Genomic DNA, 7469 nt, shown 5'->3' on the forward strand with positions numbered 1-7469 from the left:
GTGTGTGTGTGTGTGTGTGTGAGCATGGATATGTAATTGTGTGTGTGAGAGCATGGATGTGCAATTGTTTGTGTGTGAGCATGCATGTGCAATTGTGTGTGTGTGAGCATGGATATGTAATATGTGTGTGTGAAAGCATGCATGTGTAATTGTGTGGTGAGAGCATGGATGTCTTGTGTGTAAGCCCGCATGTATAATTATGTGTGTGAGTGTATGTGTTAGTGAGTATGAGTGTATGTAATTTGTATAAGTGTGTTTGCATATATGTGCCAGAGTGTATTGGGGCAAGGGGCAAAGAAGGCACGGACAAGCTGTTTAGGGGCAATGATGGCACATACCAGGTGTAAGGGGGGCTTGGGCAATTTCCGCACCAGGGCCCTGTGTTTTCTAGGTACGCTGCTGGTTCTCTACTTAAAACTTAAATAATATTTATTTGCACCACAATACTGGCTCGTATCCATACACTTTTCTCCACTTGCAGAGTTCGGTATCACTGAAATCACAGCTATTAGATAGCAGTCCTATGGATCTATTCAATTAACTGTAAGTGCTTGCAAGTTGCCAGCAGCAAAATTCCAGCTTACAAATTCACTAAAGCCCACTCTCATATGGTCTTCCAAAAAAAATAATAATTTGCAACCTGCTCTTGTCTGCAAGAGGGTGAAATATGTACTAGTTGATGCAAGTTCAAAAAAGCAGTTCAACAAGTTCAAAATTCTCCTTGCAGCTCCAGGGGGTTGTGAAGTGACTTGTGCATCCAATCCATATATATATATACTGTACTTATACATTTATTTTGTCCACTATTTGCACAAAAGTTTTAAAAATAGAGAATCATTATATAGTCTCTAAATATTCCATCAATGCCAAAGCTTCTGAGGACTGGCTCTATAAATCTCCAAATAACGCTGTTGAAAGCCTTTTCGGCATCTAGTGCCAAAAAGGCTGATTTAATTTGATGGAAATTCACTTTATAAATAAGATTAAATATTATGCGAGTATTATCCGATGCGCTACTGCCCTCTACAAACCCTGTCTGATCTTTATGAACAATATATGGCATAATGTACGGGGTTGATTCAAAAACTCCTTCTGGGACCCTGAAATCTTAGGGCAATTCAATTTTTGTAAAAATTGATCCATCTCCGAGTTTGAGTGAGGGGGTTCATGTAAGTTATAGAGTGTTTTATAATAGGTGGCGAAGGAATTGGAACTTGCTTTTGGAGTGAGAAATTGTTTATTACCAATGATAATCTTTTTTATTTTTTTTATTTTTTTATTTAATTTTTTTATATTTCCCAACTCTATTGCTGGTATAATACCATTTTTCTCTAAGTTGTAAACGCAGCAAATTTATTTTATCAGTTTCCTTCGTCACTATTTCTTTTCTGATCTTTTTTTTTAATTGTTTTATTTAATTCTCTCTAATTTGGCTAATTGTATTTATAGCTCTGCCAAAGTTGCTTCCCTCTTTTTCTTCTTATCATCTTAATAAGTATTCCTCTCATATATGCCTTAAATGTACACCAAAGGGTGGGATCCGATACCTCCCCTAATTCTAAATTAGAGCTATTATTAAATTTCCACTGGTTCAGTAGCAATAATATAAGAGCAGTCATACAGCAACTGTATTGCTTACAGGCACTTTATTAGCTCAAATTGTTCCAATTTTAATGTACAGTCACATTACATGCAACAGTAATGGCAGCCCATGTAAAACAAAGATAACAAATGACTTAAACTGTAGTTCCTCTGTTAAAATACATTAAACAGATTGATGTCCTAATTTGCTAAAATGTATACTAAAGAAATGCACTGTGGTCATGGAGTACTGTTGCTGATCACATAATATGACAGTAATCTGATATTTGATTCCATTGAATAATAAATTGTGGATCAAAGTGATTAGGCTTACACGTGGTTTGTAGTCTCTTCATTAATTCATCCAGTGCACATTAAGACTTGCAAGCCAAGACACAATAATGTTTGACTTGGACCTTCATGGTGGCTGAATCAGTTTCTTCACCCAGAACATCATGGAACCTGAAGGACAAACTATGGGTTAGCTGTATTGAAGTATTTTATTATTACCGGATTTCTGCATTATACTTTGGTGATTTTCTCTGGCAGACAAAATCACACATTCCTTGGAAATATTATTTACTACTGGATTAAACAGAAGTATAAAGAATATTATAGGTCTATTCAAAAACCGATGTAACTTAACTAAAAGATAGAGAGGCAAGCTGGGCGGGCGATCTGACAGACTGGGCATTTTCCTGCTGGACTGTGGCTAGATGGCGCAGATCACTTACCTTTTCCACGCCTTGTGTGGCAGATCCAGTGATTTAATGTGCAGCCACATGCAGTGCAAGTTTAATAGCATAACATGCAAACATGCATATCCAGTCGTTGATCGCCTCCTAAGCTTCAATGGTGTCGCTGAAATGCCTCGATAGGGAGGCATTCAGCGACTCCGAACACCCACCCCTGGACACATTATGACCGCTCTGGAGAGAGCAGTCACAAACTGCCACTGTGAGAGATTTTGCCACTCGCAAGATGGCGGTGCATCCATTTTAAAAAGAGGGTCTTTCCAGACTCTCCTGAAAACTGCAGTCAACCATGCAAGTCAATGGAGCCCAGCTTTCTAATAACAATGTGATTAGTAAAAAATTTTTTTACAAAATTTATAAAAAAAATGGTAACATGTAAAAATAATTCTCCATTTATGTCACCATCAGAGGAACCTTCCAATTCCAACAAAATGTAAAAAATAAATAAAAAAGGACAAATTATATATATAGCTTATTTTTATGTGCAAGTCCTAAAATTAGTGTTATATCTTCAAAAATTCTCGCATGAAAAGAGTTAAAATACTGGCATGTTAAATGCCCAAATGTATGATTTGATGGCATAAATTGAATTGGCTGGTTTCAACAATGTCCCAATTAACACAGGAGGTAGGATGACCACATGTCAAATTTCCAATTTGGCCTTTTAGCCCCAAACAACTCAACAGACCCATGGATGGGAGTATCACTGTACTCAGGAGATATTGCTGAACACATCTTGGGTTGTTGTGTGAGCTGTAAATTCATACCTAAAGTACAATGTGTGTGGGAAAAATACAGAAGAAAATAGTACTGAAAACTTTGACAAAGACTGGTGGTAGAATATAAAATACCGTATTTGCTCGATTATAACCGCAAAAGCTCTGAAAAATACCCCCTCGTCTTATAATCAGGGTCGTCTTATAATCAGACCTCAACTAGGCCTGACTATGAGACTAAGATCCAGATCCCCCGCAGCGATGCAGGGGACCTGGATCCTCCTGTCGTTGTCCCCCCACTTACCGGTACTTCTGAGTCCCCGGTGCTTAGTCCGGGCAGCGTGTAGAGCTCTGCGCGATTTGCGTAGAGCTCTACACGCTGCCCGGACAAAGCAACCCCCCCCAAACACTCACCGGTAGTTCTGAGTCCCCGGTGCTTAGACCAGGCAGCCTGTAGAGCTCTACGCGATTCGCGTACACAACTTCCGCTGCAGTCGAGAGGAGGTGCGGCTAGCGCAGACCTTCCCCGGCTGTCAGACTCCCTGGGCCGGCCCGGTGAGGGGAACTCTGATCTCTAAGAGCCAGGGAAGGACGCAGACAACCCCCGCTGCCAACCGCACCTCGTCCCGGCTGCAGTGGAAGTTGTCTATGCAAATCGCGTAGAGCTCTACACGCTGCCCGGACTACGCACCGTGGACTCAGAAGCTCCGGTAAGTTTGGAGGAGGGAGGGGGAGGGAGTGTTAAATGGGGTGCATAAGGCATTTCTGGAGGCAGAGTGCTCTGTGAAAAGCCTTTTAACCCCCTTAATGCCACTCTGCCTCCAGAAATGCCTTTTAACCCTCTATACGCCACTCTGCCTCCTGAAATGCCTTATACCTCCCTATATGCCACTCTGCCCCATAATATGCCTTTTAACCCCCTAAATGCAGTGGCGTCTCCAGGTTTCATATTTAGGGGGGGCACATGGGGGGCCAGGGACCAAAGTAGGGGGGCCAATTATAAAACGGTACATATACACTATATATATATATATATACACACACGTTAGACGTGCATTTTTAACTACATAATATGCACTTATCTCTTTGAAGTAAAGACTGTGATTAAAATATGATTTCAAAATAACAGCTAAAGTGACAGTTATTTTTCATTCTTTAATATTAGCCCCTGCTGACAATATATATAAATATTAGACCCTGCTGCAGATATATAGAAATATTACACCCTGCTTCCGATATATATTAATATTAACCCCTGCTGCGGATATATATTAATATTAGCCCCTGCTGCAGATACATACTTATATTATACCCTGCTGCCGATATACATAGAAATTATACCCTGCTGCCAACATATATTAATATTAGCCCCTACTGCCGATATATAGTATTAGTCCCTGCAGCCAATATATATAAATATTAGCCCTTGCAGCCAATATTTATTGATAATAGGCCCTGCAGCCAATATATATTAATATTAGCCCCTGCTGCCGATATATATAAACATTAGTCCCAGCTTCCGATATATATTAATATTAGCCCCTGCAGCCAATATATATTAATATTAGACCCTGCTGCCAATATATTTGCCAGACTGACTGCAGATCAGGGGAAGACAGTGAGAGTCAGTGCAGTGTTCCCTCCTTCTGACTTCTGGCACCGTGACATTGAGAGGTCCTCTCCCCTGTAATCATCCCCAGAGTCCCTTTGTCCCCTCATTCACTAAACCATAGCGCTCTTTTACTTACACCCTGTAGTTCAGGTATAGATCAAATAAACAACACATGGAAACAGCACATGCAACTGAATGAGATTAAAAAAAACCTTGTATTTGCAGGTATACATAAATAATGTATGGAAACATAGCATTGCAGGTATAAACCAACAGAACACACAAACCCAGCATTGCAGGTATATATCAACTGGAAATCACATGTACACTCAGCACTGAAGGTTTAGATCAAATAATCAACACATGGAAACAACACTCCAGGTATTGATCAACTGAATAAGACATGCAAATCCTATATAATAATGTATGGAAATATAGCCGATACAGATGAACAGAATGACACAAAACCCAGCTTTGCAGATATAAATCAATTGGAAATTACATATAAACTCTGCATTAAAGGTATAGATAAAACCCCCTAAATTACAGGCATAGATCACTGGTCACACACCCCAAAGCCAGCCCTGGTGTCCACACTGCCCACATAGAACCTGACCAGCACCTAAGTTACACATTATGTCAACTTTGTCCCCAAACAGCTGAACGTACGCCGTTTTTGTCCCATAAAGACCTCTCCCTCCCAATCTATCCTATCTACCCCCTCTCCCTCCCAATCTATCCTATCTACCCCATCTCCCTCCCAATCTATCCTATCTACCCCCTCTCCCTCCCTATCTACCACATCTGCCTCTCTATCTACCACATCTGCCTCCCAATCTATCCTATGTACCCCCCTCTCCCTCCCAATCTATCCTATCTACCCCCTCTCCCTCCCAATCAATCCTAACTATCCCCTCTCCCTCCCAATGTATCCCATCCACCCCCATCTCCCTCCCAATCTACCCCCTCTTCCTCCCAATCTATCCCATCTACCCCCCTCTCCCTCCCAATCTATCCTATCTACACCCTCTCCCTCCCAATCTATCCTATCTACCCCCTCTCCCTCCCAATCCATCCTTATCTACCCCTTCTCACTTCCTATCTACCTCTTCTGACTCTCTAACCCCCTCCTAACTTTCTAACCCCCCCTTTGAAGTTCACTTACCTTGGGCTTGTCCAGCTGTGAGATCGCGAGGTCTCTGTATCCCTGGTTCTGCCGGCTTCACTGCTGGGCGCCGGATATGATGACATATACCGGCGCTCGGCTTGAAATGCCGGCACTGCGAACCAGGAAGAGGCCTCGCGGTCGTGGAGAAGAGTGAGAGGCGCCGAACGGTTGCCGAGAACTTATTCCTCAGCAACCGCTCGGCGCTTCTCACTCTCTCCTCCGGGTCTATTAAAAAAAAAAAAAAAGACGGCGTTTCAATTGGGGGGGCACACCGGGGGGCACAGCATGATGTAGGGGGGGCCATGGCCCCCTCTGGCCCCCCCCTGCCGACGCCACTGCCTAAATGCCAGAGTGGCATATAGGGGTATAAGGCAATTCTGGAGGCAGAGTGGCACATAGGGGGTCAAAAGGCATATCATGGGGCACAGTGGCATTTAGAGGGTTAAAAGGCATATCATGGGGCACAGTGGCATATGTGCATAACTGGGGGGGTAGGTTGGGAAAAAAAGGAAATAGTCTTTCCTTTTTTATTTTAGTCTTCAAAAATATATGGTTTCATGGGGTAAATTGCATTGGCGTGGGCATTTCCTTGGCCTCCCTTCTGCATCTTCCTAGGTCCTCTTGGCCCGTTGATCATATTTCTAATCCTTTGCTATACCATACTTCAGAGGCATGGGAGCATGTCAGGAGCCATTTGGTTTTGGAGTTTCAGTGTTCCAGATTCCTCCCTCTGGTCCGTAACCCGCAGTTCCATTATGGTCGGGAAGATTTTCCATTTTCAGACTCTGGCCCGGGGTTGTGGTCGTTTAATCAATGACTTTGTAGAGGCTAATGAGGGCAAACGACTTTCGCACAACTACAGTCTAAATATTCCTCAATCGTTATACACCCTATCCATTATCTGCAACTCTGTAACTACATCAATAAAATCTTTCATAGTCTTTCTAGAGTAAACATTAATAATCCTTTAGATCAACTTGCGGTGCTAACCTGATCTATGGCGACAATTTACAACCTTGTTAGACCCACTCTAGAGTTTGATACACAGGCTGGTGTTGCATCTTGAAAGAATTAATTTCCCGATCTAGACTTAGACTTAGTTCTCCAATTGAATGCCCGAAACTCTAAAATGTTAGTTTCTAGAGATTATAGAAGTGAGATGTTTGCTTATGTCACCCCTAGACTCTGTTTGTTGATGGTCTTGCCGATCACACTCTTTCTGAAATGCCATTTACCTGATGCCGACCTCCTTCGTGGCCTTTGGTCCTGCAGCTCTGTGGTGCCCTATTGGGATGCAATGCAATCATATATTTCTAATACTCTGGGCATACACTTCCGAAACAAAGAGGAATGGTTAGTCTTTGGTCTATTTCTGGGTAATCAACCTCCTAACATGGCAAGAGCTAGGACCCATCATCTCATTTTATTAGCTATTGTTAAAAATGCTATATTGTCGCAATGAGTATCTCCGCAGCCACCGTTGCTGCAGATGGTATTCTCTTGCTTGCAATTCATATTTCGTATGAATCAGCTCGAATCCATTCTCCACAAAGAATGCAGTTTCATTTGCTCTGATCTACTGTGTGTGTGCCCATACGAGCCATCCACCTTCCCCTTTTCTTGTATTATTATAATAC

This window comes from Sceloporus occidentalis, unplaced genomic scaffold (genome assembly GCF_023333645.1).
Source record: "Sceloporus occidentalis isolate IW3139 unplaced genomic scaffold, rSceOcc1.0.p SCAF_117, whole genome shotgun sequence".
In the NCBI taxonomy this organism is placed as follows: Eukaryota; Metazoa; Chordata; class Lepidosauria; order Squamata; family Phrynosomatidae; genus Sceloporus; species Sceloporus occidentalis.